At 36.3% G+C, this 7,184-nt stretch overlaps 1 long non-coding RNA gene across 1 annotated transcript; it reads left to right on the top strand.

The window, feature by feature from the left end:
• Positions 1 to 889: 889 nt before the first annotated feature.
• Positions 890 to 6,348, top strand: LOC131702170 (uncharacterized). Its single transcript, XR_009309328.1, has 3 exons — positions 890 to 1,071; positions 5,399 to 5,467; positions 6,032 to 6,348. It is a non-coding gene; the product is annotated as an uncharacterized LOC131702170 (long non-coding RNA).
• Positions 6,349 to 7,184: the final 836 nt, after the last annotated feature.

Below are 7,184 nucleotides of genomic sequence, written 5' to 3'. Positions count from 1 at the left end.
TAACCCTTACTTGTTTATAGCCTTGGAATCCAAGGTTTACATAATGAGTTATCTATTACATATAAGAAATATCTCTTGGAACAAATGAGGGGAGCCATAGCATAGGACCATGGTATGCCATACATCTGAGAAGATGCTTACAAAAGAGTCTTCTATCAATGATGGATGACCTTGATAGAGAAGCAGGTGGTTCAGAATTTGCCTGAACAGGATTTTTGTAAAAAAACAAAAAACAAACAGAGAGGTCACTTTAGTTTAAAGCACTGAATGGCTAAAATGAGACTGTTATATTTTGATTATGTTCCTGATAGAGTGAATTTAAGTGAGAATTATTGGATACATAGTTGCCTGCTTAAGAAGTTTGCTATGAGCCTTCTACCAGCCTCTATCCAATATATTTTAGTTAATTGTTAAACCACATCTATGCATGTAATGAAGCCAACCAAATAAGGAGAAGGTCCTTTGATGTATAAAGGGACATATATATATATATATATATATATATATATATATATATATATATATATATATATATATGTGTGTGTGTGTATCTATATTGACTTATTATTGGGATAATTACACCAGGATAGGTGTTATATATTAAAAAACACTTCTTCCTATGTATTTTTATATACTTGAACCGTATTCACATGCATGCTGTGTTCAGGAACTCTCTGGTACCAAGAAAAAATAACATTCAAAAGTTCACTCTACATATTTCTTAGATGTAGGAGAGGTGGACTAGGGGATGATGGCTAATTAATCTTATGAAGGGAGTTACCGGGTGTTTTAAAAGTGTTATTCACCTGAAGGACATGAGCTGTTAAGGCTGAGTAATGTTCATAACTTAATTGAGACTTCTGACGCAAGAAGTGAGGCAAAACCTCTATAAAAACCGAGGTAAAATCTTAGTCAAGTATCACCAACTTGCCAACTACAAGTTGTGTGGTTCATCCTCTGAAGATCTCCGATCGAGCTGATTGCAGTTTGGGTCGTGTTCCGAAGTCTTTGCCTTTGAAGACAGTTCCTGTCCTTACCTTATACTCTACACTTCCATATATAATCGGGGAGGTATGAACTATTTGGAATCTATCTCTCTCCTATATTGATGCATTGCTATAAGGTATATGACTTATGTTTTAGTCTATGAGAATGACATATTGGATGTTTTAGGACTTAGCGGTGGGCGTCTTTAGTTTTATGCATGCGCAGCCTCAGAGCAAAACATGTTGTAACCATAAATGTATTGATGTATTAATGCTAACAACTGTTAAGGCACTGGACTGCCCAGTTTGCCTGTCAGCTGGGATTTACGTAGTCTGTAACTACTCAATCCATTTTTTAGCAGTTAATAAACCGAATGGGGTACTAATACTACTCTGATTCGTTAAAACTTCAAATCAAATGAGTGTGTGAATTTCTTGATTATTAAAAGTCTTCTGGATACGTTGCAGGCCCAGTGCACGAACAATCCACTTGCAGGAGTTTGAAACATCTTAATGTCCTCCTGAACGTCTCCCCTGAGTTTAAGAGTGTGCTTAGAGTATATACTGTATATATATATATATATATATATATATATATACATATATATATCTGCTATATATCTGCTAAATAAACAAATAATATATAAATAAAAAGAGTACGTGTGAACCCGACAACGGAAACCACCCCTCATGAGAAACAGTCCAGTTGAGTGCAGTTACTTTTCTAAACATTACAAAACCCGCTACGTGTGCTAGAGTACGTGCTTACAGCATTTACAGTGGCTCCAAAAAGTATCTGGACACCCCTGCTGGTTTGTGGTACTGTGCTTGAGGGCAGGATATTTTATTGTATGTTTTACTACTCAGACCAGCACCTCAAGTATTATCCATTTACTACCAATGCAGAGTGGACAAGTGGAATATTTGGTCTTTATTTCCCTAAAAAAAAATTAAAAAAATTCTGCAACGCTCGCCAAGACAGTTTGCTGTCTTTTTATGGGTATTTTATTTTAGTTAAATAACCATGTGATATGCAAATAGTGTATGGGCTTCAATAGGGCCCCTGCTGGGCTTTTTTTTTTTTTTTTTTTTACTGCTTTAAAATAGGCAAGCAGCCAGACCCCCATTTTAAAATGGTATTTCACCCCTCTTTGGTGTCTCCTGAATACTCTTTGCCTTGTCCATAATAATCTGTATTCATTTACTATATAGTAGTGATTTTAAATTGAACAAACAACCATTGTGCTTAAAGTGTTCGTTCTACATGTTTATTAGCACTGAAAAGTATACAGATTAAAGGAACTCAAGAGAAGTAGCATTTTTACTGTTGTATAGACATAAATACATTGTATTCATATATTAAATATGTGTTTCGGTGCAGTTAAATATTAGAGAGCTGTGCAACTGCTCAGCACAGAATTTGAATGTGTTGCATAAATCCAGGGTTTAGTCCATCGTCAATTTTACTGAAGCGGGAAAAGTCTGATGAAGAGAATACTGTAAAGTAGCTGAGGTACGTGGCCAATTGTGGTGTCACCGTTTTCAATGGACTTCAAAAAGGTGCCTCAGGTATGATTTTTTAAAGTAGGTGACATCAGCTGTGCAGATATAGAAAATACACCACGGTAAAAACTGAAAGCAGGACAGCTGATGTCATGAATAGGGTTTCTCTATGATGTTGTGGAATACAGAAGGTGAGATGTGAGCTTTGATTGGCTGAAAGATCCTGACCAGTCTCTGTAATTAGAATCTAAACTGAAAGGGTTACAGTACATTGGGTTGCATCAGTGTTCAGTAAAGTAAAAATATGTATTAACCCATTAACCACAAAAGTTAAGTCTAAATGTAATGTATCAAATTACATAAATACAACTTGTATTTATATTTTTTCAAAGAAAACACGGTTGGTGCTTTTTGGGTTAAAGGCTACCGGTAGTAAACAAACCCATCTGCAGTCCGTTTCTGTTCTTTTTGTTTTGTTAAAGGATACTGTATGCATATACTTTACTACACACGCAGGGTTACTTAAGGGATGGACCTGTGGTTGAAACAGGTGCAGATCTTTTTCTTTTAAAGTTTGGGCAACAGTGTTTACAGGGGTAGAGAATATCCCATCATTGTCTGCAAAGCACTGAACCATTTATCTTTCATATACTCCATACATATTAGTGTATTCTGATTAATGTACTTAGATACCTTAACTGATACAAATTTCAGATGGGATATTTATTTTCCAACAGAAATACACTATCACTATGTAATTAAATCTACATGATAATTCTTAACTATCCTCTACTGAGCATGGCTTTCTTATCCTGCAATCCTGTAGGAAAACTCTTTGAATGCCAGAAAGGCTTTTGCAGGAACCATTTCCAAATGTAACAGATAAAAGCACTGGTTCATTTATGACACAACCCATAATGTTAATACAAATTATGAAGACAAAGCTGATCAAATTAAAAAATCTGTCAACATTTGTAAAAGGGCAGCACATGCTATATTTTAAAATGTATATGAAAATGAATTAGCTTTACCCAGCAGTATTTGGGATTGTTGAAATAACTGTGACAAATGCTAAATATGAACACAATTATCACCTTTGACCAGCAAAAAAATGAAGATGTCAACAAAAAATGAAAAATGTAGAACTATCAACTTTGACAGCTTTGGGGATTTCTGCTCTGGGTGTTAGATTCTGTTTTCTGGCTGTTATGGGGATGTTTGGCTTTAATCACATGCTAATCTAAACTGTATGGTAAATCTCCTTTAAGGTGTAATAAGCCTACTGTCCTAACTCCTAGTTCTACTCCTACTGTATGGATCCCCCAGACCTTGCCTGCTTCGGTAGTGAAAAAGATTAGAAACTGATCTCTGACTATTGTTCCAAGACTTTCTTTTTCCTCCTGTCCTCCTGCACCTTTGCTACAATCACCCTCACATAAGGTTGCTTTATTTAACACACGCCCTCTTGCTTCTAAGGCCCCTCTTATTGCAGACTTACACAGTGACTACACAGTGAAATTACATACACTACACAGTGAAATCACATACACTACACAATGAAATCGCACACAACACAGTGAAATCACATACACGATACAGTGAAATCACATACACTACACAATGAAATCGCATTCACTACACAGTGAAATCACATACGCTACACAGTGAAATTGCATACACTACACAGTGAAATCACATACACTACACAGTGAAATCGTATTCACTACACAGTGAAATCACATACACTACACAGTGAAATCACATTCATTGCACAATGAAATCACATACACTACACATTGAAATCACATACACTACACAGTGAAATCACATTCATTGCACAATGAAATCACATACACTACACATTGAAATCACATACACTACACAATGAAATTGCATTTACTACACAGGGAAATCGCATACCCTACACAATCTCATATATACTGAAATCTTATACACTGCATAGTGAAACCTCATACACTACATACTGAAATCTTTAAACCTCATACACTACACAGTGAAATCACATACATTACATACTGAAAACACATACACTACACCAGGGATCTCCAACTCTGGTCCTGGAGAGCAGGTTTTCTAGGTGTCTTTACATCATCAGATCTAAAGATCTGGAACACCTGTTAATCTTGACTAATTAAGCCAATAATTGGTGCAATTAAGTATCTGAGAGCTTGGCTGAAACAAAAACCAGAAGACCCAGTAGCTCTCCAGGACCAGGGTTGGAAACCACTGCGCTACACAGTGAAACCCCCTGCGCTACACATTGAAACCCCCTGCGCTACACATTGAAACCCCCTGCGCTCCACAGTGAAACTCCCTGTGCTACACAATGAAACCCCCTGCACTACACAGCGAAACTCCCTGCGCTACAGAGTGAAATCACATACTTTACATAATTAAAAAAGATTACTTTATTTCTTACTTTCGTTAATATTTTAATATTTTACAAACTAACAGGAAGTAAATACTGAAAGCTACACAAATACACAAACCTGCACTAAAATCCTAATTTTTGACTCGAGAAAAGATACACCGAAACTCATGGAATATTGAGGAAAATGTTTGTATTCATTCACAACTAAAACTAGTGCTGCATAAATAAAATAAAAAAAAAACTAACAGAAATGTACATTTTTTAACGCAGCCATTTTCGAACAGCAATATAGCCCTCATAAGAGAGTTTTACCATCTGGTAAGGCCATTTTTGGCTTGGGATATTTAACTGCACAAGGTGGGTCTTACCAGACAGTGAAGCCCTCTTCTTTGGGTTCTGTTGCTTAAATAATACATGATAATAATGTTTACAACAAACTTGTTTCAAATGAGATTCAAAGAAATCAATCACTATTCATTTAGTAAATAGCTAACCCGAGTGTCGTTCTCCTCCACAGACCAGGTGGCAGTTTTTGAGTCTATCCGACATGGAAAAACGGCAAAACACAGCGTGAAAACTTTTTCAAGTAAGTCAAAATTGTTCACAATTTAAAAAGGATGCATGTACAACACTATGATGTGTGGATGGCTACATGCTCACAGCATGTATGTGTATATTGAAAAGACTTGTTCAACAAATATTTAATAAAATCACTGTGCACATCCTACTGTAAGCATTACAGCTGGCCTCTACTGTATGTGATGCTGTGACAGAGACAGAATAATTCTTGGTGATAAATCTCCCTCCCGGTGTGTGAGGGCGCTGTGTAAAGGGAACAGAGTGTCCTGGACTGGATGGCCAGATAATTCATTCCCAGGGTTAGGTGGAAGTCGGCCATCTAGAAAGGGGGCGGAGCTACGGTACACCAAGTCATCAACCCGGAAGGGAAGCGATGTGGCAGCCGTGGATTGGAGGAGCAGTTGCCATCGTTTACCAAGGGAGCGTGATTGACAGTACTTAAGGGGACATAGCGAGGTGATCTGTTCCTTTGTTATGGTTAACGCTAACCCGGAAGGAGAACTGTGTTATATATCGTGAGTGTTTTCTTTGTTTTGTCGTGTCTAATTATATACTTATTTGTTGTTATTAGACGGCAAACACGATCCGGAGCTGTCACTACAGACCAACACAAACCCGGACAACACTGCACTTGTGTCACGATTAACTGTATTTGCACCACGAGCACTACAGCACTCACTGTGGACTTGTGACCGTGTTTGTATATTGTGTGTGTATTAAAGACTGTGTTTATTTTTTCGAGACTGAACCCCATGGTTTCACTGAGCAATGCGCATTGTTGTGTATTGCCAGTTAACGTTATTATTTACTGTTGTCAAGTGACGTTGGATTACAAAATAAACCATCATTTCACCAGTAACGTTGTTGTCATTCTCTTTGAGCGCTGCATCACCTCTACATCTCCACACTGCAAACCACTTGCCACAGATGCATATCATTGCAAATGGTTAAACATATAGGAAAAGTTCACCGTGTTTAACACCTGGAAAACTTCAAAAATCGAAACTGTTAACATGCCCGATTTCTGCAGATGAATTTTTCAAGCCATGTATTTTAAAGGGTTTTCTATTTCTACCACCCTGCAACATAGCTTTATTTAAACATGTCTCCAACCAGAGGATGACAAAAGCTTGTTTTTTAAAGATGGATAAAAAAGGCAAGCAAATTAATTATATTTTAAAAATGAACTTTTTTATATTTAGTAAACACATAATGTATTAAACATAATTTGAAAGGATTATGAGGGCAACCAAATAAATTACATTTCAAAATGAACTATGGTATGTAAAATTATTCTCTGCATATCTTTACATTTTAAATTGATCTTTAACAATAATAAAACAAATGCTATCATTTCTGGTAATTCGTATTAGACTCATTAAGTGTGAAAACCTAAACTCACATTTGAACATATTTACTGTGGAGACCAAAAGTATTACCAGAAATACTTAAAAAAAAAAATTTAAAAAAAAAACGCAGACATTTTGACTAAAAGTGAAATTCCCACTTGTGGTTGCAGCTGCACACGATAAACAACAATAACAGCTTGCCTCTTCCTCTTACTGAACATTTGTATAGCTAAATGACACACATGGCTACATTGATTAAATTTCCATTATGTATTACTGTACCTATTACAAGTAAGACCAAAATAAAATTGCATATAGTGCATTTATAGCATGTGGGTTTTCTCATCACAGTATTTCACCTATTTTTAAAATTGC

Source organism: Acipenser ruthenus, chromosome 1, assembly GCF_902713425.1.
Source record: "Acipenser ruthenus chromosome 1, fAciRut3.2 maternal haplotype, whole genome shotgun sequence".
NCBI classification, from domain to species: domain Eukaryota; kingdom Metazoa; phylum Chordata; class Actinopteri; order Acipenseriformes; family Acipenseridae; genus Acipenser; species Acipenser ruthenus.
Note: the sequence above shows the minus strand (reverse complement) of the source record. Positions and strands in the feature narration are given on the sequence as shown.